Source organism: Equus caballus, chromosome 7 (assembly GCF_041296265.1).
Source record: "Equus caballus isolate H_3958 breed thoroughbred chromosome 7, TB-T2T, whole genome shotgun sequence".
NCBI classification, from domain to species: Eukaryota; Metazoa; Chordata; class Mammalia; order Perissodactyla; family Equidae; genus Equus; species Equus caballus.
The window spans coordinates 96,099,011-96,125,666 of NC_091690.1; the positions used below are offsets into that span (position 1 = coordinate 96,099,011).

Genomic DNA, 26,656 nt, shown 5'->3' on the forward strand with positions numbered 1-26,656 from the left:
CCAGGATTTTTCTGGCTGTCTTCCAATGCTGAGTACATCACCTGAGCCCCATCTCCACCCCCTACTTATAACTAACACTCAGCACTCTCAAACACCATGGACCCTCTCTTCCATAAATTCGGGTCATACGTATCCACCTGCGCTTATCTAGAACCTTCCTCACTGGGACCTTCACCTTCTCCAGCTCCAGTCCAGCTTTTCGGTTTTCAGGCACAATCCCCCTCCTCCGACCCACGGACTCTGCATCTCGACTCTCCAGCAGAGGACTCCAAGTCGCCACCACGGACTCTGGCTCGGGTTTATCTGCCAGCTCTGCTGGTTTCCTGCTTCCTTGAGAGAAAGCACTCGTCAGGTCCTCAAGACCCCCAACCAAGGCCACAGCCCTCCACCCAGCCAACTGGCTTCCTGGATGAACAACCAAAGCCCTGGGTTCAGACACCTGGCACTGAAACAGTACCCAGAAAAAGGGTGTGGGATCCGGCAGTCCCACATGTCACATCCATTCCAGCTCACCACTGGAATGGCTAACACCTCGCAGGAGATGGTTCTCTGCCTCAGACAAAAGGACAAGGAAGTTGCTCTTTGCCAGACAAATGTGAGTGTCTAAGAGAACCTGAAAACTCTCCATTACCCTGACCTGAAAAACACTCTCACTGTATAATGCAATTTTTCTGAACAACCCAGAGAATAAACATATCCCAAATAGTTTCAGGTGTGATGGACACTAAATCAATCCATCTTCTTGGGACCATGATAAAAAGACGAGGCAGGATACTCGTGGAGCCCCGGCTCTGTGCCAGCCCTTTTCTCCCGTAATCCATACGACACCCTACGAGCTCGACAGCGCCAGTGTTCTGGGGAGCTGGGAAACTCAGATGAGTCATCTACCCCGACCGCCACACCTCAAGGGGCCAAGCCTGGGTTCGTGTCCACACCTGTCTCCCATCCCAGGGTCTCGGCACTCTCACTCCCCAACACTAGCCATGAGAAGGTCAGCCTCACCCCCTGGAGGGGCAGTCACCACAGAGACATAATGTCTCTCCCAGGCAGCCACCTCACCCTTCTCCCCCCAACCAAGGACCCTGCTGGAATCCTGGCCAGCTAGCAAACAAGTGGGCTTTACTCTTCTTAAAGCCCTTCCCAACCCATGTCCCCCCTCCTAGAAAGACAGTATGGCATAGCACAGTCATTAAAACTGATTCCAGAGCCAGGCAGCCTAGGTTCAAATCCTAGCTCTGCCACTTACCAGCTGTGTGACCTTGGGCAAGGTACTTAGCTTTCCTGTGTCTCGGGGTCCTCCTCTCTGAAATGGGGCACTGATGGAAATCCAGCTCCTAGGTCGCTTGAGGAGCCACAGAGCTCATACAAGTGCTGACCCAGGAAGTGCTCAAAGAAGCCTAGAGACCGTTCCACGAGCCAGTGTGACCACACTCTGACGAGGCTCTTCTCAGCCTCACGGGACAAGCGAAGGAACTGAGGCAGAGCGCACTTATGATCACACCCTGGGTCACACAGCTCCCCGGAGGCCAGGCTCGGGTTAGAAAGAAAGGCCTCCCAATTGAGTCCTCACCCAGGCGGCTCCCTCCGTCTACTCCCTGAACCAAGAGGCAGACGAAGCAATTACGGTGTTGACGCAAGGCGTAAGGCCCCCCCCCCCCCCCGCATTCGCCTTGCTACACGAACCTCAGTGAAGTCCCCACAAACGTCCATTTATTTATAAACCTACAACATTAACCTCTCCCCTTAAAAGCTCTTGGAAACTTTCTGGTGAAAAGCATCTCGGTTCTGTCAGAGAAACAAGCCCAGGCTGACGTCTCGTCTCCATGTGCCTCTGCAAACCTGATGGGGCCCTAATCCCTCACCCAGGGACCCTCCCCTCCCTGCGCCCTCCTTCTAAGGTGTCCACCGCTGGGTGTGGGGACTCTCTGAAAGCTCTCTTAGAATAAGTCCCATGCTTTGAGTCATGGTAAAATCTGAGGGAAATGAACGCTGCCAGAGGTTTCAGCCTCTACATCAGCCCTTAATCAGCCCTGCAGTTCACTGCCGCGTGATGTCGGTCACACCGCTGTCCGGCAGGGGAGCAGGTCTCGGCACCCGCTGCTCGGCCCGAGAGGGCAGAGGGACCTGGGGAAAGTGGCCTGTCGGAGTGGGGCTCGGGCCTCGGGAATGGGCTCCCCTGCTCCTTTCCTAAGAGTTCAATCTTCAGCTTGTTTATTCACCCATTTAGTAAATGTTTACTGGTTTCCTGTTACAGGGACCACACTAAGTGCCAGAAATACAATAAGTAAAAGAGAACGACCTCTGGCTCCACAGGGGCTTACAGTTCAGAGGGGGTGACAGACACTACCGAAAACGAAGGGAGCTGTGAGCTGTGAAGCAGGGGTACATGCGCTTGACCACATCTGGCGGCGGGGAAGCCTTCCTCTAGTAAACGATGTCCCTCCTGTGATCAGAAGCTTCTAGGCCGTGTACATACCAACAGGACAGATGGAGTAAAGGAGAGCCAGGGGGCTAAGTACATCTTCATTCTAGAGCAATGGGACGCCACCAAGAGGTGAGCCAGAGGGTCCGAGGACATCCTCCTCCTGCTTGTTATAAAAGGCTCCCCCTCTTTCGCTTTTTACCAACGGTCTTAGCAGCTACCTCTTTTCCAGGGCTGTGTCTTCTCGGCTATTTACGAGGATCATCTCAGTCAGGCCTCCCGCGTCCCTGAAATGAATGTGCTGTCTTTACGCCCATTTTATAGATGAGAACAGTGGAGCTCAACGAGGACAAATAACTTGTCCAAGGTCACACAGATGAGATGAGATTGGAACCCAGGTCTCTCGGATTCCAAGTTCTTAGCAACAACTGGATACTGTTGGTTCCCCGCAGGCAGGAGCCCGGTCTTTCCGCCTCTGCTCAGTTTGCTGGCGCCTGTCCACAGTCGGAGCTCCTACAGGTGACGGATTGCTCCTCTCTGCAGGCTTCCTGTCCGCCCCCGCCCCAATCATAGCGACAATCCACAGCACCTACTGCCGGCAGGGGCGTCGCAGCGCTCCACATGCATTGGCTCGCTGTCATCTTCACCACGACCTGTGGAGGAGGCACTGTTACTCTCATCCTTTTCACTTTACAGACCAGAGAAGTGAGTTCCAGAAAGGTTGATAGCTTGGCCGAAGACACAGCAATAAGTGGCCCCGTGAGGACCCAGGCAGGCTGGCATCGTGACACCAGAGGCCATTATTCCTCTCGCACTCTGGCCACCTGGACCTCGTCCGCTTCTGTCAAACCTGCATCCCTCTTCCCCTGCAGCCCTCACGAGAGCCTCTCTCTCTTCCTGTACCTTCTTCCACCCCACAGCCCAGCTTCATCTTCCCTGCGCTCCCTCCTGCCATCCTCCAGGCCTCCGGACGGGGCCCGCTGCCCTCCTGGCTTGCCCCTCATCCTCCTGTACTTCCCATCCGGGCACTCACCACATCAGCTGCTGCGTTTCAGCTGCTGGGCCACTGGCTCCGTCCCCCAGCAGGCAGGGCCCAAGCCACCCAGGCATCGCCACAACCACAATGCCTGGAACCCGGCGGGAGCTCTAGCCTTATTATGACGTGAGTAGATAAATACGTAAGTGAGTGGAGACCAACTCACTCTTTTTTTCGTACCCCATTGTTCTTGGCACACAGCAGGCCTCACTCGATGTTGCTGAAGGAATAATTGAGTGTATCGTCTGATTCCAGAATTTATATTTTCCTTTTGGCTCTTTTTTTCCTCTTCTCCCTCTTTGTTTACAAAGCCTGAAGAAAGACGACAGAAGTACAAAGATCAAGGACGAGGCAGTTGGTTTACAGGAAGGGGAAAGGAAAGTGAGAATCCAGGGGTTTTCCTCTGGCTTCCACGGGAACAAACAGCCACATGTCCCCAGGCCTGCCCTGGACCCCTGAGGCTTAGAGCAGCTGGGGCCTGCCCCCTGGAGTGTGAGCCACAGCCGCAGGCCCAGGCTCTGCCGAGGCCCCGATGGGAGCACGGAAGCTGGCATGAGCTGTGATTGTTCCTGAGCCGCAGGGACAGTGGCTGTTCTGGGCACTTCAGGAAGTACTTGCTCCAAGAGGCCCTTCCAGCTATTGTTGTGAGAGCCGAGCCCGCTGCGCTGGCACGGGGACAGGCCGCCCCTGCAGGCCAAGGGTCTGTCCAGGGTCCGGGGACAGGAAGGTGAAAGGCAGGGGTCGGCGAGGGACACAGGCCCAGGCAGGAGTCCTGGGCTCGACCCTCGCCTTTCTCCAGGCCCTGAGTGCCAGGAGCTCCCGCCGCTGGTGGATTCCTGCCTCCCTGGCGTTGATTCTCTGGGACACAGGCCGGCCGGGGACAGCTCTCTGGCGTGAAAGGAGCAGGGGCTCTGGAGGCCCACCTCGGCTGGCCCTGCCCCTCCCCTTGAAGCTCCTCTTCCTCTTCCCCTTCCTCTTCCTCTCCCGTCAAAGAGGAGCGACAGCCAGCGTGAGAGGCTGAGGATGAGCCGAGCTGATTGACGAACCTGTCAGGGACACAATGGCAGTGGGAAAAGGCTGGTTTCCTTCCTTCTCCTAAGCAACTGGGCCAGGGAGGGCGGCACGGGGCCGTGGCTGGCCAGCAGATGTCCCGTTTCGCTGTGTCCCCCCTCTCCCTGGGCCCTGAGCCTGCTCCAGCCTGAATTCTCCTGACAGCTGCTCTGCTTCTCTGCTCGGCCTTGCCCCTGACTCCCGTTTGAACCAAAAAAAAGCCTCTGCTCTGCTCTGTCACAAAAAATAGAAAGAACGACGCAATATGCATCTCTCACAGCCACCGGCCACGGAGAAAGTCCCGGCTTCCAGACCTCTAGCCCCAATCCACTCCAGGATTGCAAACCAACCCCCTCTGCTCCTATGAAGCCTGGGGAATCCCTGCCACCCTCCACCTGGCAGCAGCTCTGCCACACCCTTATCTCGTGACCAAGGCCACTGCCCGGGCCACTGAGGCACAAAATTGGCTGGGGGAAGGGAAAAAGTTTCCAGATAACAGCGACGTTTATCAAGTACCACGTGCCCAGCACTGTTCAAAGCTCTTTATATTAACTCATTTAATCTTCACCAGCATTAACACATAGAATGACATCTTTTAGCAAAAGGGATAAAGAGTTCAGGCTCCCAAGTGAGAAACGAAGCAGCGTCAGTTTGAACCTTGGCTCCGTCAGGACCTGTGTGACCTTGGCTGGGTTCCCTAACCACACCACACAGGTCCCAGCATCCCTGGGCGAGGCCCAACAGCGCGGGCCTCAAGGCTACCATGAGCACTCACGAAGACCTTTCATGGGCGGGCTTAGCAGAGTCCTGGGAAGCTGGTAAATGCACGCTATACAATTGTATTCACGACCTCGTCATTAAAAATTTATAGACCATTTGCATTCTTAAAATTCCAGATTTTGCAATTCCTACGCCTTGCAAAAAAAAGGAAGGACCAGGATAATAAAATTTAGAAAGGATAATTTTCTAAGAATCTAAAAAATTTCTTTAAAAAAGAAATGTGAAGCACGTAGATTGATGAAGCTCTGCTCTGGCACTAAACATAAATTCACATTCAATCCTCATGACACCCTTTGGAGTAAATTTTCCTCCCACTGGAGGGGTAAGTAGAGGAATGATTGGGAGCAGACAATCAGAGTCTGAACCCTGACTTGGCCACTTAGCTGTGTGACCCAGGGCAAGTGGTTTAACCTCTCTGGGCCAATTTCTTAAATTAAATAATTCAGTATAACAAAGCAGTAAGAAGAGTGTTCTGCACATAATAAACAATATGTAATGGCTACTATCACCTTTTACAGAGCCTGAAATAGAGGCTCAAGGAGATTAATTAATTCACCCACCTCACATGCTGGTAAGTGGCAGGAGCAGAATTTAATTCCAAGACAAATTGACTCCAAAGCCAATGGAGTGTTTCTCCCACTGCTCCTTATCACATACCTGGTAAGAAAACAGGCAGGATCTTTTCTAGGCAGAAAAGATGGGGCCAAGGGAAATGGAGCCTGGGCATTAGCAAGAGTGATGGTGTTTCTGGCAGAAGCAAGAAAGACAGAAAAAGGGAACTGGTTTGGGGAGAAAGACAGCCAATTATATTATGGCATCAGAAGCTAACTCTGCAAGTGAAACAACACTGTTTGAGGCCGGATGGCTGGCGGCCTGTGAGTAGAGCTGGCGTTGGAACCAGTGTGAAAAGGCCCTGGTAGCAGAGTCCCAGCCTCGGTTGAAATTCTGCCACTGGGGGGGGCGGGGGACTGTGTGCTCCGCAGAGGAGCTGGTGTTCCCGTGCGCAGACCCTCCTGGGGGCCAGCCTGGAGGCGTCGCTCCGGAGCTCTCCACCGAATCTGCTGCGCCTCTCTGCCAGGCCCGCACCTTCCGTTCAGGGACAGGAACTCTGGGCCTGGGACAAGGCCAGCACGGACAAGCGGCCAGCAGTGGGGCCTGCAGGGGTGGGTTTCTCTCCCCATGTTGGCTGGAGCATCGATCATATATCACTTTGGTGACTAGACAAGAGGCTGTGGAAACACAGCAGTGAAGACCCCACACATGGTCGTCTTGGGCCGCGGGATTCCTGGAGATTCGTGTCTCTCCTCCTCTCCTTTGCGTGTTTTCTGTTTTACTCCATTTTCTGCTTTGAACATGTCATGCTTTAGGATTTAAAAGAAAAAAGAACAAAGCGTTATTAAAACTCAAACACAAATGATTTCACGTTGAGTGTGAGCTCTAACCACCGCGGCCTCCCTGGCTCCTGTCACAACGTGTCAAGGCGGAACTACGGAATGGCCTCCCTCGGGAGAAGAGGAAAGCCGCCAGGACGAGGCAGCCGCTCTCCGGGCTCCTGGGCACTGGGGGTTCACTCCACCAGCCCTCAAACTGAGAGGCAGCGAGTGCATTTTATTTTTATTGTTGTTCCTGATCAGCTGACCAGCCTGAGGCCTTTTTACCAAATGAAAAGAAACGTTTTCCACCTGATCAAAATCCATGTTGTGTCAATTAGCTCCATTCTTCAAACCTGGAAGGAAATGTTCGAGTTCCGTAGAAAAACCCTGAAGGGCTGTTGATCCAAACGCCAGCGTATGTGAGCCCCTCGGGCATACAATTTCTGCTGGAAAACCGTAGACTGGGCCAAAGTGAGTGCTCTCAGATTTTTGCGTTTCTTCTCAGGAAAGAAAGAAAAGGGGGAGGGGGGGAAGAGAGAAAGAGAAGAAGGAAGGAAGGAGGGAGAGAAGGAAGGAAAGAAGAGGGAGAGGAGAGGCTAGAGTTGTGGAAGTCAAGGAGGCCAGTGTTGACTCTAGAATGCAATGGTGTATCTAGAACAAAAGGGGCCTAAAAAGAGGCTCTTTAAACCGCCCTCCGTTTCCAGATGAGAAAGCTAGGCCCCGAGAAGTGGAGTCATGTGCCCATTTCAAACAGCTGTATGATGGCAGAAGCAGAAGAGAAGCCAAATGTCCCAGTTCTGGACCTGGCCCACTTTCAGCTCCGCCCACGCCGCCTTCTGGGGCAGGGAGGCGTGTGGGACCTGCCCAGCTCGTCACACAGGCCTGCCATCTAGAGGATTAAACCTTTGGATGATGCCTCGGGAGTATTCCTTCAAAGACAGTTCTCTCTAAAGGGGTGCGTCAAAGAAGGCTAGTAGGAAGAGGGGGCTGTATCAGGGAGGTGCTTCCAACTGCCAGCAGCACAGACTCTGACTCCTGCTGGCTGAAGGAAAAAGGGGGTTTGGTTGAAAGTGCGGCAGTAGGGCCACCTTCCAAGGACACTTGTTCCCCGCAGCTAAATCAAACCACCGAGGACCCAGTCCCCTTGCTCTGCCTTTGGCATCGTCCTCCTCCTGCTCTCTCTCCCCGGGGCCTTAACTCAGAAACCCTCAGGACAGGACGGATGCTTCCCTTCCCTGGACCTCAGACCCCTGACCTGTCCATTGATGGGCCTGGTCACTGAATGAGCTCTCAGTGACCTTCCACCTCTAACAGGTTTCCCCAAAAGGTGGACCATAGTCCATTTGCATTAGAAGGTCGTTAGAATGTTTGTGAAACCACACAATTCCTACACCCAGGCCCAACCCCACTGAAGTCAAAATCTCGGAGCAGCATGGGAATCTGGTTTCAGCAAACTCGCCAAGAATATCCTCGTGCCCCCTGAAGTTTGATAAACATTTGTTCAGAAGGCAAGAGAGCCTAGAACAGGGAGCAAACCCTGGCTGGTGGGCCAAATCCTGCCTGAGAGTTAAGAATGGTGTTTACATTTTTAAAGGGTTGTCTTTAGAAAAAAAGACACAAAGAAGACTATGAAGCAGAGACCTTCCATGGCTCACAAAGGCGAAAATATTTACTACCTGGCTCGGTACAGAAAAACGTTGCCAACCCCTGGTCTGGAATAATGAGGTCATTGGACGGTGGGACAAAAGGCAGAGGGCGGACTTGAACAGTTTATTGGGCTGATGAGGCCAAGAATTCCCGCGAACAGGAGTTCTCAATGTTTCATCAGCTCCATGGAGAATCAAGCAAGTAAAAACATAGAATGTGCTCTAGTTCTGGAATTTAGTTTAAAAAGTACCTTTTCCAGGAGACCTCCTGGAGTCTCTGGTTGGGCCACCCCACGTCTAATACTGACATAAGGGCCAGCAAGGGCAGAGGAAAGGCTCAGGAAGGACAGGGTCAGCATGCAGTCTCTTTGCTCTGAAGGTCACCAGTCAGCTCTCCTCTGTACCTTGGGGAACATTTTGCGGCTAGCTTGTTGTGGCTCCTTTCTCTGCCTTTCCTCCAACCACTGGCAAACTCTGATCAGCAAAGGATAGGGTGAGCAGAGAGCCATCCTGGGTCAGAGAGGTAAACCTCCCAAGGACCCGACCAGGAAGAGATCCCAGACCTTCTCAGACACTGAGCCAGAGAGGCTGTACGTGAGGAGCGACAGTGGGCAAGCCCATGGCTTTGGGGATCAGACAGACCTGGGGTCAAGTCCTGCCCCTGAACTTACTTGCTCTGGGACATTAAACCTGCACTGAGATGGTAGCCACTATCCCCCTGTGGCTATTTATATTTAAATTCCTTAAAATTAAATGAAATTTAAAATTCACTTCCTTTGTCACATTAGTCAACTCGCTAACTACACGTGGCTGGTGGCTGTCGTATCAGACCGTGCAGATGCAGAACATTGTCACCATCATGGAAAGTTCTATTGGACAATGCTGCTCTAGACACCTTTCTGACAATCAGTTTGAACCCATCTTCTGCCTTTCTTCCCACCACCCAATGACTTCATTATTCTAGGCTCTATTGCCTTGGGAACAAACGGTTACCAAACTTCAACCCAAGCCTCAATTTGCTCAGTTGTAAAATGGGCATAATAGTATATCTACCTGTCAGGGTTGTTGTGAGGATTACAGGAGAGAGAAGAGGTACCTGGCTCAAAGAAAGCGCTCAATGAATGGCTCTTACTGTGCGCAAATCTCATGCTCGGTTATTGCTAATGCTGTCCCACCGTCCTCTAGGCCAGCGGTTCTCAAACTCTAGCATGCATAAGAACCACCTGGAGTGCTTGTCAAGCCCCAAATTGAAGGGAGGGCCCCACTTCCAGAGTGCCTGAGTCAGCAGGTCTGAGAGCCGGATCATTTGTGCTTCTGACAAGTTCCCAAGCCTTGTTGATGCAGCAGCTCTGAGAACCCCACTCTGACAGCAGCTTCTCCAGAGAGATCTTCACAAGCCATTGCTGCCTCTTGTCGTTAGGGAGCTGGTATTTCTTCACCAATGTTGGCCTTTCCTGAACACACCATGCTAAGTTATCCACCTGCCCTGGAACAGGCTATTCCCTCCACCCCCGGGAGCCCCACCGTCTGCCCTTTTCCAAGCCCAGCTCAGACCGATAGACCTGGCCAACAGCCTCCCGCCACCGCTCCACCCGCGCCTGCCGCTCATTTCTCTGCGCGCCTCGCACACTGTGCTTTGTGTTTGTCTGCCACAACAGAACAGTTTGTTTCCCTGTGTGTGGGCGGCATTCCACGTGTGGTACCTGCCGACAACTTTTGAGGTACCTCAGTACTTGTAGACAGTACACAGACAAACAAATGACACTGAACCACAAGAAAAGGAAGCTACTGTTTTCGGTTCTTTCCAAACTCTGCTTAAGCCTGGGAGAAAGCCTCAGTCTGGGGCTAATGTGTCCTGACCCCCTTGCTAATAACGCTCCAGCTCTGCGCCTGAGTCAGGTCATTCCATCACCGTCACCATCATCATCAAAACAACGGCCGCTGAGCTCCTGTAGTCCTTTCTGTGTGCCTGGCAGTGTTTTAAGGGCTTTACCTATATTTACATAAATTAATTCAATTCCTCCTCACGAGCCTATGAAGTAGAGAGAATCAAGACTCCCAGTTTACAGATGAAGAAACTGAGGCGCAGAGAGTTTATGTGACTCACTCATGGTCACGCAGCTGGAAAGTGGGAGAACCAGGATTGCAACCTGGGGGGAGGATCTGAGTGCGTGCTCTTAACTACAATACGCTGAACTAAGGTCTAATACTGTTTGTCTTATCCTTGTCTTCTCTCTGGAGCAAGAATACTCTATATTTAGGTGGTGATAAAATGTTTCTTTTGTTATATATTATAGTCAATTATACCTCAATTTTAATTAATTAATTTGGATTGAACTAATTAAATCATTTAAATGAAAAAGAAAGTCTCTTTTTCACCTGAATCGATGCCTGGTAAAAAACTGAGGCCAGTTAAGCAGAAATATTTGGCACATAATGGTGGAGCTGGTTCTTGGAGTTAACAGCGGTGAGGCTGGTTTGGGATAACTTGTCTAGACCGTGAGCTTCTCCGGGGCAGGATGCTGCCCGTGTGGGTCAGGAGCCAGCCAGGGAGCAGACAGCCACTCCAAGGCTTCCGTGGAAAGGCTGTAGTGCGGGCACTCTTCACAGCAGAGAGGGCAGGCAGGACGAGAGCATGCAGGGGTGCTGATGTGCCAGGGACTAGGTGCGGAGGGAGGCCATTACCACCCTGGAAGGGACAGGGGAGAAAATGGCGTTACCAGATTGTGGTGAGAGCTAGAGCCGGTCGTAATGGTGGAAGAGGGGTCGCCAGACAGAAGCTGAGGCCGGAGAAGAACCAGCTAGGAGCCAGAGCACCAGCCAGTCTCTCCTCTGATGCTCCGATCTCCTGCTGCCGGCCCCTTCCCTAGACAGAGTCTGGCTGGAGGCCTGGGGTCAAAGAGCCTGATGATGCTGTGGATACAGGTCAGCCTCTCCGGCCGGAGGAGGTCAGAGGAAAGCAGGAAGGAGTGTGGGGCGGCCCGCAGAGCACAGCCCGTGCGACAGCCAGCGCAGCACAGTGCACAGGTGGGTGTTCAGGGGGCACAGGGCACATGTGCTGCTTTGGCTTGAACTCAACCCAGTGGAGACAGTGGTTTTGAGTGCAGGGTGCTGTGTGGTCGAGGTGACCCTGGGCCTCTAGGGGTTACTTGCAGCTTCTCTGGGCGAGTTAATCATCAGATTCACTGACCTCTCGGGACGGATGAGTTGCTGGTGCATGCAAAGTGTTTCAAGCTGTAATTACATCCTCCAGCTCCCCAGAGAGTCTAGACTAGATTGCAAGAGCTGAAAAAAAAACATGACTGCAGCTTTCCGAGGCCCTCAAACCAGGGGCAGTGCCTGGCGGAGGCCTTTCTCCAGAGTAGACAGGAGGGAATCGCCAGCAGCAGCAGCCCCAGCCTGAGGGTGAAGACAAAGGGGCAAGAGGGGCCTGTGAAGAGGCCCAGCAGGAGAGCCGTGCAGGGGACACGGAGCAGGAATGCCAGGGGGGCTGCTGGGGCCCTCCAGGAAAGGCTGTCTATGAGCCATTATTAATCAGGCTTATACTTCTATGACTTCTTAATAATAACACTTTGTATTTATCCCCCATTTATGATGTGCCCACCACTGTGCTGAGCATCCTGCGCACTCTGCTTCATGTAACCTCCACAAACACCCTATGAGGTAAGTCATATTAACCCCTACTTTTAAAAAGAAAAAATGATGCTTAGAAAGGCAAAGAAAACCTGGTTTTAGCTACAATTGGTTGAATTTTACATAATATTTCCCTGCACGTCTTGGGTGCTTGTACCGTGGCTGAGCATCACAGCGGTTGTCAAAGGGAGGTCCGTGGCCTGTCCGGGTACCCAAGACACTGGCAGGGGCTCCGCAAGGTCAAAACAACGTTCACAATGACACTGCGACGCTCTTCCTTTTCCAGTGTGCGTCCGTTTGCAGGGATGGGGCGGAAGGAAAGCGGGAGAAGCCGCGGTGCAGACGCGCCCGACGCGAGGCCGCGCACAGACAGCACTGCGGACTCCGCGCTCCCGCCCCTGGCTCCCAGCCTGGAAAACGCCGCTTCACTGAAGCTTGCCTTCGATGAAGCAGAGTAAGTATTAAGTTCATTACATCTCAACCCTTGAGACTGCGCGAGGAAGAAGGAAGGAGGCGTGATGCGCTGGCACGCGTGTCCACGCACCGCAGTCATCCCAAGAAAAGGCACCTGCCCCATTGTCCGAGGGGTCACACTGAACGCTCCTCTCCAGGACTACCGTTGTACTTGAAAGAACGAATGGAAACTCGTGGGCCTGCAGACTCAGGTAATTGGAGACGTGTTCTCGATAATTAATTAAGAGAACCCGTTAAGAGAAGGAAAACAACAATGTCTGTCGCCAATGGGAACACTCGAGCTTTCAAGTGGAAATTAGAATTTTGGGAAAACGAGACTTGCCAGCTTCTGAATAAAGACTTTTCTGATAAGATCAGTGGTAGCGTTAATAATGCGACATCTTGATATGGTATAAAGAAATGTGTCAACACTTGGATGATCCTCGTAACTGAGTGAGCCAATATTTTCCAAAGGTCCCATGCATCTTGTTACAGAGTCGTGCACAGGTGAAACAGTGACTCAACGTGCAAAATTGCCCATAGATTTTAGGGTAGTGTACAACGAAAATTTCAGTGATAAGTTTTCAGATTCCACATTATAGCTAACTTTTCAGAAACTGGCCATCGAGTCTTGATTTAATATCAAAAAAGTCTATTAAAATGCATTTCACTTTTCCGACTACATATCTGCATGAGGCTAAGTTTTTTCCTATCCTGCAGGCAAGACAATATACGGCAAGACCTTGAGTGCAGAAGAAGTTAGGAGAATCTGTGCTCCCTTAAGTCAAACGTGAAAAAGATTTGTGAAAATGCCACTTTTCTCACTGAGGTTTTTGGGAAAATATAGTTACTTACCATAAAAATGTTAATTATGTAACATGTAATCAGTTCATTACTGTTATTTTAAATTAGATAAGCAATTTTTAAATTTCTCAGTTGTAATTTCTAGTACAATAAATATTTGTAGCTATAACCAACATTTTTTAAATAAAAAAAAAGCTCTTTGGGGCCCTCAATAATTTTTAAGAGTGTAAAAGGGTCCTGAGGCCAAAATGTTGGAGACCCGATATTGTACCAGGACCTCCCCAGGGCAGTGAGATCCCAGAGCGAAGGGTTTTTTGGGGACCTAGAAAAGTGTATGAGACTCAGGTAGAAACACAGCTATTGGCTCCAAATCTACAAAAAGAAAACAATAAAAATTAAAAGTAATAAATGTCTAATTAAATGTCTACAAAGTGGACCAGCATGCCAGCTCCATCCCATTACATTCAGCCTTCACGAAGACTTCATTCCATCGAATGCAACCTACAGGGTCAATTTCCTCCCTTCACAAATTCCCTGAAGTACACTCAGTAATTGTCAGGAACTCACAACAAATCATATATTGAGTAACATAGTGCCAAATAATTTCTAAAGCTCAAATGTAAAAGTCCTTACAAAAATTCTTAAGACAAAGAAGTCTATTTAACGAGGATATGGGTGCAGCTAGTATGTTGGGTATGCTGGGCGCTGGGGCCTCCAGAAGTCAGAGTACGCGCGCTCATGAAGTCCTGCTTCAAACACAGCATCTCACGGCCTTTAAGTTATCCCCCTCCTGGGAACTCTTCAGGGAAAGGAGATGTCTTCCCCAGGCGCGAAACACTTTCCCCAGACCTTTGGCAGGACGGAGGCAGAGAAGAACGTAATGAAAATACAATAACCCGGTCAGCAGAGGGACACAATGGGAGGAGAGACCAGACGCTCGGACTTTGCGTCTGAGCAGCAGCACAGCTGGCCGGGCTCTGCATCCCCGGCCGGAGGAGTCAGCAGAGCTCTCATACCCAGACTCTCCTCATTTGGGGTGAGCAAGACGGGGCTGATGGCTGGGAAGAGCCGTGGGCATCGCACCAGGGAGAGAGAAAGTGTGAAAGAACAGGCTCGGGCACTTCCTGGAGGGTAGCCAGCTTCCCGCAGAGCCAGTCACTCAGAGAGCCTCCAGGGGCTATTCTGGGAGGCCCTGCCCTCGCTCGCACCTCGGAATCACGCTCCCTTGCCAGTGAGCAGTGCCGGGTACTCCAGAGGCCTCTCTCGACTCCATTCCTTAAAGAGTGTCTTCCTCATTTCTCCCATGCCCTCAGCCCGACCGAGCAAAGCAAAGCAGCGTGGCCCCTCATCCAGCCCGCTGCTGTCGTGGCTCTGAGACACTGTGGTTGCCTTTTACAGGGGTCTCCAGCGATGGCATTTCCCGCAGTGTCACAGGTAACTTGTTTTCTTCCTCATCTGATTTTTTTATAGTTTCTGCTATAAATGCATTTACTTTAGTTTTTTTTTTTTTAATTTTAAAGGATATGGGTAAGGTATCTGGCTCATAAGAGGTCTACGACAGAAAGTAATCACCATTATTTGGCAATTAATCAGACCGTGCCCCATCATTTCCCACATCGCAATCAGGAGCTCTGCACTGTCAAGAGAGGAACGAGTCACTTCCGTTTTCTGGAGCTGCCTGGTTTCCTAAAAAATTAAAATAATAAGAGAAAAGTGGAAAAACAGAATTATAAAACGTGTGATCTACTTTAAATGTTTCATTTAACAAATCATACATATACCTGCAAAACCACAATACAATAAAATTGTGCAATTGATGATATAATTTCAAGATTTGTGAAAACAAGTAATGTACTGAGCGCACGCTGTGTAGGACCTGCAGCCTGTAAGGAGACCACAGCTGACGCTCTGGGACGGATGAACGCTTCCTTCAATCACATCAGGGAAGCTCTGCCATTCAGTGGCATCATTTGGAGATAAAAATAAAGTCTAAAATTGGATTTCATTGCCAAGTTGCCTTCCTTAAGTGCCTCCTCCTTTCGCCGACACCAGTAGGTTCCGTTGCTATTAGTCTTTATTCCTTGTATTAATCCCAGCATTTTTTTCATGCAAAATTCTGGGCTTCCCAACCAGAGTAAAAGTGTCGTATGCTCTGCTGTGACTTTTCATGCTTATAACAGACATGTAACTTACTGCTTGAATTACTGACGCATGTTGAATAGCAGGGTTTTTTTTTTAAAGTACTAACTAATAAAAATGCACTTCTCTCCTCAATATATTTGTATTTTTTCTTTTCCCTCCCGTCTCGTACACATCCTAGAGATCTGCATCTATTCTCCAAGCCTGTTCTCTCATACAAAAGGAGGAAACCTCAAATCAATCTTTTCTTTGCTTTCTGTCCAAACCCCTTGGAGCAAGGATGCCACCCCTTTCCCCGCCTCCCCCCTAGAAGGCTAGCGAGGACCTCTCAGCAGTGTTCCATCATCCCTCACGAGGCAGACACCTCCTTGCATTGCAATTTCAGTTGATGCAGTTGTGACTAAGGTATCAGATGCACTTTCTCTGGACATTCAGCCCCTGATCACTGAAAAGCCAGAGGTTTGTATGATGGCCTCTGGCAAGAATCTTCTCCCATCTGGTTCTAGTTCAGCACTGGCCTTTGACAGCCCTCCATCTCACACTGAGACTCTAAGTGAGTGTGGAAACTGCATAGCTTTCTGGCAAGTTGAGTGGGTCCACGGAGAGCTGTTAATTTTACAAGTTAGACCAAGGGGGCGGTTTGTGTTTCGGCGTCACGTAGACTTAAACTTATCACCAATTTCTGCAGGACAGGTGTATCTTATTTCACATAGAGGAAGATCTGTTATCAGATCCAAAGTTCTTTTAAATTATGACTTTACTCTAAGGGGACCACAGTGGTTTTAAAGAAAGAAGCAACTGATATCTCCAGGTACCCCTTGAGGATATCATAGAGAGATCCATCCCGTCCTCACCATTTCCTCAGCCCATTCCCCTTAGTTGAAGCCATTGCTTCTCATCTAGCAAACAGCAGTAGCTGCCTAATTGGTCTCCCTGCCTCCTTTCTTGCCCCTTGCCACCTTCCTTCTGCTCATTGCCAGAACAATTTTTTTGAAACACAAATCTGAGCACGACTGCCCCCCTGGCTCAGATCCCTGCAGTAGCTCTCCATTGTTTATAGAAGAAAGTACACATTCCTCAGCAGGAGTGCAAGGCTCCCTATAACAGAAGGCGATAAAACAATAGAAACTGGTGGAATCTATGAGTGGAATTTTTTTTAAGGAGTTGGGTGGGCCATACCAGGCATATGCATGGTATCATTTTGGCCCCTGGTGACAGCTTAAAACTCACTCTAGGTTCTCACTCATGCTACTCAAGGGCCTGGAAGGACCTCAGTGCTGCTCGCCACTCCTGCCTCCTCCCCGAGCTCATATCTAGCTCACAGAACTCAGTTCCAATGGAGTCTCCACCAAGAATCTTTTCCTGGTAGTGAGTCTGGAGTAAGTGTCCTTGCCCTGCTCTCTGTGGCCCCCGGGTGACAGCACTGAGCACACCGTTGCTTGCTGGACTCTTCCATTAGACCAAGACTTCCCTGCTGACAGTGAGGGGCTTTCTCCTCCTGCAGTGAGTACACAGAATAAACGCAGATAGTGGACATGCATTTTGTCTACCCAGGACCTCCTCTTCCCTTTTCTTGGAAAATGCAGCTGCTGCCCACCCCCTTCCTTTAAAGAACTGTCCTTTCTCTGCTCCTTATGGTTCAGGCAAGGCTGCTAAACCAGAGGACTCCACTGCCATCCTAAAAGAGGACACGTAACCCAACAGGGACCAATCAAATTCTTCCACCTGGGAATGGGCACCGTTCAAAAAAGAATGAAAGGCAACTAGAGCTGTGACATCTGTTGGCAGCTCTCTGGATGAGCCTCAAGTGCCCCAGCTCCTGGATTCTACTCTTCAAGGCTTTCATACCAATGAGCTGTTGTTGTGTAACAAATAATCCCAACATTAGGTAGCATAAAATATCCATTTGTCTCAAAATTCTGGAGGTGAGCACTGTGGGCTTGGCTACATTGGGCGTTTCTCCTGGTCTTGGAAGCGTTCACACGTGCGTCTGAGATCAGCTGTCAGTGGACCGGAGGCTGGCTGGTCTAGGGTGGCCTCAGCTGGGATTATCTCTCTTCTACTTGGTGTTTCATCTTCCAGCAGTCTGGCTTGAACTTATTCACACGCAGCTGGGTAGCGTTCCAGGAGATAGAGTGAAAGCATACAAAGCTTGCTGAGGCCAGGCTCAGACTTGGCACATAAGCATTTCCACTTCATTCTATTGGCCAAAGCAAGTCACTGGACCAGCCCAGATTCAAGGAGATGCTAACTAGGCTCTGCTCCTTGCTGGGAAGAGCTGCAAAGTCATACTGCAAAGGAGCGGGCACAGAGAGGGGTGGAAAAGTGTGGTCATGCCTGCAAGCCACCACGCTTTTGTCCTTCAGTTCCCTGTTAATCTTCCAACACATCCCCTTTTTAATTAAAAATAGTCAAAGTCAGCCTCTCTTGTTTGCAGTTTTCAAACCATAACTTAAACCTGCTTGGGAATGAATGAATAAATGGATAAGTGAGGATATGTTACAATGGGTCAAATGTCATCCACGGGAGACAGACATAGAACAATAAGCCATTCACTGGGAACTGCTCTCTCGTCTCTACCTAAATCGAATATTTGAGACCCTGTGAGTTTATATTGGGTGACTGTCCTCAGGTGTGCATTAATATAGCCCCATATTATACTCTAGATTGGCTTAAATGCAAGACAAATTTTTAAGGAAAGGATATTTTGAGCTAGGGAAAAGTCTTAAGGCTGAGGGATCTTTAGATATGATCCGGTGTTCCCCAACTTAAGTCCTTCCTGCCCCTGTTCTCACTCCTTTCCAATAAAATGTCCACTTCCTCAGGGGCAGATCAGAAGGATGTTAGGGAAACAACACCTTATATAAATAAGAGACACCAAAGTGTGAATGACTGATGATGCGGGGTCGGTGAGCCAAGGAGTTGAAAGAAAGATTTCTTGGACTCTCAAGATCTGGCAGTAGTGCTCTTTTATTTAGAGAATAGTGTGGAATAGCATGGGGACAGGACCCACGGGCAGTCAGAGCTCCTGCTGCTGCCCAGAGTTGAGGGTTAGGGCTAATTTTATAAGGCATGGGTATGTGAGTCATCTCTTTACAAGACAAAGGAAAGAACATGAAAAAAAGTTAAAATGGTATCAGTGTAGGTGGGGTCTGGTCATTGGGTGATCCCATGATTTTTAGACAAGAATCAAATCGGATTAAGTAAAGGTTAGAAAGGTTAGAAGCCACCACCCTAAATCAGTTACATGAGATTGCCAGACAGCAACCAACTTAAGTTCTTGCCTTCCCCATTAAGAGTTTCTAGGAACAAGGTCATCTCCCTTCTCCTTCCTGGTACAGAGAGGGAGGCACCTTTTACAGATAGAGATTTACCTTACAAATGTAAATGTGTCCCAACAAGGGCAAGTTCCATTCCCCAGAGCCTCCTTCCAGGTCCCAGTTTATCAAAAGCAATCAGCCTCAAACAATCCCGACGCCAAAGAGACATATCCTGGGGTGGCCAATTTCAGGTCCCTACAAGGTCATCCCCCCTTCCTTCACAAATGCAAATATCTCTCAAAGAGCAAGCAAATTCCAGTCCTCAGAGCCTGCTTCTCATCTGCAGTTTTTTAAAATTAACCAGGCTAAAATCCTCATCAACTGATGTGTCACATGCCTGTATTTAGAGGATAATTTATAATGTTAGAGAGAAGATTTCTTAACCCAGAAATACCTTTTGTAAGTAAAATCCCAGGAAATATGAAGGAGACGTCTTTAGGCAGCTATAGGCAGTTTCGTTGTTTTTTGTGGTGATGATGTAAATAATGAAAAAGTAGTATTTGAGCATGCATCTGACAGGGGATTTTTGTGATGTTTAGAATTTTCTCGCCTTTGAAAGGCATGGTTACCTTGGCCTTCAGAATGTTCCAGAAGCTAATCGTTCTGGTAATTTATAATAAAGAAATACTGATGAAAATGGAAAATTCCTCAAAGTTTTTGCAGCTTTAAATCCAGCATCTGGGGTTTAAACAGCATCCTTAGCTAAAACGAGTTCTCCTTTGGTTGCATGAGCATTTCTCACCATCTGTAAACCACAAAACTGTCATCGGCGTGCTGAGATTCACATCTTTGCGGGTGAGACAAAGAGGAGCCATATCTGCTCTCACCACATCTCAGGCTTGGGACACGCGCCAGGGCAGCCAGATAGGATCTCCAGGGCTGAGAGGGATGGTGTGAGGCTCCCTGTGCGGGAGGCCTCCCTGGAGGCAGAGCAGTGACCTCAGTGGGAAAACGAAAACAGTTCCGTAAAAACACTTAGCTTGGAAATGATCTGCCTGAACTTGAGACCAGTGAAGGGATTGTATTTCCAACACCCTTTCAAAGAGAAAAGCCATTTTCCGTTAATCCTGTGTGGGGAAGAAATCCCACAGTGCTCCTTCTTGACTGAGAGATGAGGATTCAGGCAAACAGGATCTCAACTCCAGCTCTACAGAAACACCCAGTAAGGGGATCGCCCTTAAAAGAACCAACCGACAGGGGCTGGCCCCGTGGCCGAGTGGTTAAGTTCGCGCGCTCCGCTGCAGGCGGCCCAGTGTTTCGTTGGTTCGAATCCTGGGCGCGGACATGGCACTGCTCATCAAACCACGCTGAGGCAGCGTCCCACATGCCGCAACTAGAAGGACCCACAACGAAGAATATACAACTACGTACTGAGGGGCTTTGGGGAGAAAAAGGAAAAAAATAAAAAAATCTAAAAAAAAAAAAAAAAAAGAACCAACCGACAACTTTTCCTTCAAAAACCAGAGCAGAGATGTGCTCCTGGGAAGTGCAGCTCTGGGAAGACCCAGCCACACAAGTGACTTCTGATATTTTCCTCCCTCTAGGATTTCTCTCAGCATCCTTCTGATGCCACCTATGGAGACTCAGTATGTCCCTATCTTTACAGCCTAAACGCAGACAAAGGAACAAAGGTTGGACATTTCAAAAGAAACATTACCTAGGTACAAACTTCCAGTTTTAAATAAATAGGCCCTGGGGTTGTACTGTACGGCATGGTGACTCTAGCTGATGCGGGGTCGGTGAGCCGAGGAGTCGAAAGAAAGATTTCTTGGACTCTCAAGATCTGGCAGTAGTGCTCTTTTATTTAGAGAATAGTATGGAATAGCATGGGGACAGGGCCCATGGGCAGTCAGAGTCTGCTGCCGCCGCTTTTGCTCCCCCCGCTGGCATGGGGACAGGGCCCATGGGCAGGCAGAGCAGCTGCTGCTGCCCCTGCTGGCATGGGGACAGGACCCATGGGCAGTGAGAGCTGGTGCGTGGGGACAGGACCCACGGGCAGTCAGAGCTCCTGCTGCTGCCCCGATTTGAGGGTTAGGGCTAATTTTATAAGGCATGGGTGTGTGAATCATTTCTTTACAAGACAAAGGAAAGAACATGAAAAAAAGTTAAAATGGTATCAGTGCAGGTGGGATCTGGTCGTTGGGTGATCCCATGACTTTTAGACAAGAATCAAATCGGATTAAGTAAAGGTCAGAAGCCACCACCCTAAATCAGTTACATGAGATTGCCAGACAGCAACCAACTTAAGTTCTTGCCTTCCCCATTAAGAGTTTCTAGGGATAAGTTCATCTCTCTTCTTCTTCCTGGTACAGAGAGGGAGACACCTTTTACAGATAGAGATTTACCTTACAAATGTAAATGTGTCCCAACAAGGGCAAGTTCCATTCCTCAGAGCCTCCTTCCCTGTCCCAGTTTGTCAAAAGCAATCAGCCCCAAAACAATCCCAATGCCAAAGAGACATATCTTGGGGTGGCCAATTTCAGGTCCCTACAATGTCATCCCCCTTCCTTCACAAATGCAAATGTCTCTCAAAAGGGCAAGCAAAATTCCAGTCCTCGGAGCCTGCTTCTCATCTGTAGTTTTAAAAATAACCAGCCTAAAATCCTCATCATAGCTACTAATACTGTGTAGCATGTTTGAAAGTTGCTAAGAGAGTAGATCTTAAAAGTCCTCATCACAAGAAAAAAACTTTTGTTTGTAACCATGTATGGTAAAAATGTCAACTAGACTTATTGTGATGATCATTTCACAACATATACAAATATCGAATCATTATGTTGTACACCTGAAACTAATATAATGGTATATGTCAATTATACCTCGGTTTAAAAAAACACACAAATAAATAAACAAAAGGACCTTTACCTAAAATTCAGAAACACAATGGGGAGATTAATCAAGAAAACGTCAAAACAATCTAGAAGCAGCATCAGGCTAAGAGCAGGCTTCTGATTCCTACCTGGTCGACCTCCTATTCGATTCTGTTCTGAGCCCGGTTCCTTGCCTACAGAGCTCTCAATAACTCTTGGTCTCCCAGCCCTCGGGTATGTGTCTTTCAGGGCATTAGAGGACCAGCTCTAGGGATGGGCAGTTTGGTGTGGATTTAGAATTCTGTCACCATGAATACAACCTTACCACCTCTTCGAATGATATTTATAGAAAATTAATCTAGCCAGACACATTATGGTAGGCAACATCAGAGAGCTCTCCCTTGTTTGGCTAATGGCAGATTTGGACCCATGGTCTTGGTCTCATCAGCAAAGGGCTCTGGCTGGAAGCACCCGAGAGAGCATCTTTGACGAAAAAGTCCAAGAACCCTTGGACTTTCTCTGAGGTCTTCTCTAGTCCCACAAGTTTCAGCTCTGAAGCTACAGAAGTTTCTGCCAACAATTTAACCAACACTTTTTTTTTTTTTGTCCTAATGAAAACTCACATCCAAAGTCTGTGTATTTCAGAACCATCTATGAACATGACAAATCTTAGGAGTCTCCTAGCTCCCTCTTTGCTTTGGGAGCTAGAAAGCTCATATTTGAATTTGCCATCCTCAGAAGTTGTACAAAATTTTCAGCTATAAATTTCTGAGTCTAACTTTACCCCTGGATTTGTTCTATCTTTACTTTTCTCTCTTAAATTTATCCCTTTGCCAATTTTTGGCCTATTTCCACTTATGTACTTTTGTTAGATCCCTCAAATTCAATTGTCACCAACTCAGCATCCTAAAAATTGAAAAGAAATGGCTAGATGTTCTCCGAGTGCAATGCTCTTCTTGACAATCTATTGTCTGAGCTGTTTTACAGCCCTGTTGGGGCAGAAGTTAGCTTGTACGTTTTTCTGTGGTTGAGTTAGAAATAATTTCTTTCTCGTGGAACAGGTAATCTCAGAATGTATGGCTTATGGTTCTGTTAGACAATAACCAGTTTTATACCTAATTTAGCGCTCTTAACCTAATTCTGGATACCTAGATTCTGAAATGCTCTTTGGACTGGTTTAAAAAGCTTAGTTTCCTTTAGTAATTAATGAGTTAAATAGAATCTCTGATGCTTCTTATATTTGTACAAAAGTAATTTTTTTTAAAAAACTCCTGAAAAGTACACTGAAACAGCAAGTAGAAAAATGGACAGTACTATGTATTTGTCAAGATCCATAAAACTTTTCAGCACAGAAAGTAAACTTTCATATGTGAAAATTAAAAATAAATCATTTAGGAGGTCAGGGGAACCCCAGACGGAGTACAGAATGTGACAAAAGAGTCTAACTGAACTGCAAGTACATGAAACAAACCTCAGTGAAGGGGACGGGGAGAGAGTTCACCAAGTGACAAAATGAGTGGAGTCTGTAAGACTGAGGGGAAAAGTAACTGTACATAGTGCTGCACCCTAGTTGATAAAATTGTTCCCCATAGGAATATAGGTTAACAAATCTCAAACCACTATACATGTATACTAGAATTCACAATTAAATAAATGAATGGCAGATGGTAGAATTCAGGTTTCTTACTACTGAAGAGAGAGTTATAAATAAGCTAAGAGAGGAGCCTGGATTAGAATTGGAGACATCAGTATAAATTCATATTTGGCTTAATATGGATACAGATAGTTACATATAGAACTATTAATAGATACGTGGTTACTACACACGTATATTTCCTTGCTCAGTGAGCTAAGAGGGCCTAGAAGCAACAACACTCCAATAGCAATGAGCTTGCCTAGCATCCAGATCTTGGTTTCTATGACCATTTTTCAATAAAAGGAACCAAGGTTTGGAGAAATGGCTCTTTTTAGAAGTGGGGCAGGAATTATATAAGATGAGCCTGAAGCATCTTGTAGTGCCAGGAAGAAAGGAATGCTCCGGAAAATAAATAAATAAACAAAATGATGGAGCTATGTCACAGGGATCTAGGCGCCAAGTGGCACAGCTCCCAGTGACTGAAAAGTTGGAAGGATTTGAGCAACAAAATAAGTAAATAAATATTGGATTATAACCCAAAGTATAAAATAAACATTGAGTCCATACTGATACAGAATGATTAAACAAATCTATAGGAGAGATAAGACAAATCTTACATGCAGAGGAATTCCAGATAATGTATGTAGATACTCTGCCCTCAAGGAGGAGTAGCATGGCTCCCCCCTCCTTAGATGTGGGCTGTGCAGAGTCACTTTCTCTTGAAGAGTTCAGTAGAGAAGGGGCGGGGCTGGGGAAACCTGACAAGTGCTACCTCAGCCAAGGTATCGAGGTCAATGTCAACAGTCATAAATGATGTTGATGTATGTATCCTTTACAAGGTGTGATAAGATTGGTATTTTACCACTATAGTGTTCCTCCCAAGAAACCATAACCCCAGTCTAATCATGAGAAAAACGTCAGACAAATCCCAACTGAGGGACAGTCTACAAAATACCTGACTCCTCGAAATATCAAGGTTATCAAGAACGAGGGAAGTCTGAGAAACTTCGACAAACCAGAGGAGTAATTTAATATCCTGCATGGGATCCTGGAACAGAAAAAGATGTTAGGTAAAAACTCAGGAAATCTGAATAAACCATGGAGTTTAGTTCATAATCATGTATCAATATTGGTTTATTAATTGTAACAAATACTCCAAATAATGTAAGCTGCTAATCATAAGAAATACTATTTCTTATAGTGTAGGGTATGTGGAACTCTATGTGCTATCTTTGCAATTTTTGTAAATCCCAAACTACTGTAAAATAAAGAAGTTTACTTAAATAAATTGGTGCATCAGAAAAATCCAAATAGAAATACATACTGCAAAATATTTGTCAATGTCATGAAAAACAAAGAAAAACTCAGAAACTGTCGCAGATCAGAGGGGACTAAGGAAACATGACAATTTACAACAATATGAAATCCTGGATTGAGTCACAGAACAAAAAAAAAAGGGACACTAGTGGGAAAACTGGTAAAGTCCCAAAAAGTCTGTAGCTTATTTAATAGCATGGTCCCGACATTAATTTCTTAGTTTGACAAGTGTGCTGTGATTGCGTGCGACGCCCCGGAAGCTGGGCGAAGGCATACGGGAGCTATCTTTGCAAGTTTTCTGTAAATCTGCAATTATTTGGAAATAAAAGGGTTAAAAATTAGTTTTCGAAAAAGAGGTGAACCAGACACGCGCAGACTGGAAGCAGGGTGGAACACCATCACTGACCCAAGAGAGAGAGAAAATTGCCATCACTGGCACTAACGTTTTTCAGAAGGAAATGGCCACTAAGAGATTAAAGGAGCCTGTGGGGATCACTGATTCCCCACTGGAGACAAGGAAGTGTAGTAATCTGGATAACCAATCTAATATTAGCATTTGTCTGAGCACAGTTCAGGCCAAAGCCAAGGGGATTCTGCTTTTCTCAGAACTCTGGGTGACAAAACACACCTCTCGTAACAATCTCAACAGGAGAGATGTATTCCAGGCGTTGGGTATTAAAGACTGGGGCACAACAGTTGAGATCTCCCTTCCTACGTGACCCTATCATCTGCCCTTTCCATGCACTGGAGGCCCAGGAGCTGTTCCCGCATGAGCATAAGAACAGGTCTTGTCTTACTGGCCGTCTAGAAGGCCAGCCCCTACAGGACAGCCGCAAGCAGCCAAGATCCCGCGAGGACTGGGAAGAGCTTCTCGTCCTGGCCTGGCTGAGCTGCTTCTCCAGGCTTTTCCCAAGGTAGCTAGAAAGAGGTTTCCTGGAATTGTTTATGAGGATGCCAGAAGGTCAGCCAGAGTTCTCAGTCCCAACAGTCATTTGTTCCTCCTCTCTTACTAAAGTAACAATACCATGAGTGGCCCAACAGAGCTACTCGCACGTACTGAACACCTGCGATGTGCCAACCACAGTGCTAGGCACTGGGGAAAAGGGCGAGATTCAGAAAAATCATAATGACAATGATGATGATGATGATGATGATGATAAATGTGAGATACTACATGTTTACAACAGATCAAGCCCTATACCACAAGTACTGTCTCAATCCTTACAGTAAGTCAATGAGATAGATTATATTACCTCCATTAGACAGATGAGAAAACGACTTCTCCCTCCAGGAAGCAGAAGATCAGGGTGGCTTGTCTGAGGTCTCTAGGAGACATCAAAGTGGTTAAGAACATGGTCTTTGAAGTCCAACAGACACAGAATCAAAGCTCAGTTCCGTCCTTTATTAGCTGTGTGGCCTTTGACGACTAATATCACCTCTTCGTCAAGTGGTCAATAAGTAGAAGATCCAATCAGCACAAATTTTTGAGTGTCTCAGTCCATTAATAATGTCTGCCACAAGTTTGGGGGTGAAAGGGGGCTCATATGTGCCCAGAGTTTGCCAAACTGTGCCAAGTAACTTACAAGCATAAACTCATTTTATCCTCACAACACACCATGAGATAAGGACTTATTATTAAAGATCTTCTTGGCCCATGCTGGGGTTTTGTTGTTGTTAGTAACATTGAGTGGATTCCAACTCCTAGCAACCCTGTGGACAGCAGAGCAGAATGCTGCCCTGTCTTTTGGTGCCATCCTCTCACCTTCTGGGCCTTATCAGATGATGCTCTGCTGCTATTCATAGAGTTTTCATGGCCAATTTTTTCAGAAATGGGTGGCCAGATCCTTTTTCCTAATCTGTCTAGTCTGAAAGCTCCACCAAAACCTGCCTACCATGGGTGACCCTGCTGGTATTTGAAATACCGCTGGCATAGCTCTCAGCATCACCCCCTCAGCAGCTGCCACAGTGTAGTAACCGACAGATGGGTGGCATGGTTCCATCTTGATAAACCCATCATAAATTGCAAATATCATAAATCAAAAATGCATTTAATGCACCCAGCCTATGGAACATCATAGCTTAGCCTCGCCTCCCTTCAATGCTCAGAACACTGACATGAACCTACAGTTGGACAAAATCATCTAACATAAGCCTGTTTTATAAGAGCGTATCAAATATCTCAGGTAATTTGTTGAATACTGTACTGAAAGTGAAAAAAGAATGGTGGGATGAGCACA

General features: G+C 47.8%; 1 long non-coding RNA gene across 2 annotated transcripts; it reads right to left on the reverse strand.

Moving 5' to 3' along the window:
* Nucleotides 1–1,693: 1,693 nt before the first annotated feature.
* Nucleotides 1,694–4,864, reverse strand: LOC102148215 (uncharacterized). Of its 2 annotated transcripts, XR_011440750.1 has the most exons (3): nt 4,505–4,864; nt 3,456–3,770; nt 1,694–3,075 (listed from the first exon to the last, which is right to left on the reverse strand). It is a non-coding gene; the product is annotated as an uncharacterized lncRNA (long non-coding RNA). The 2 variants fall into 2 exon arrangements; XR_001381242.3 differs by lacking the exon at nt 4,505–4,864 and having other exon boundaries at nt 3,456–4,406.
* Between the last annotated feature and the right edge of the window lie 21,792 nt (nt 4,865–26,656).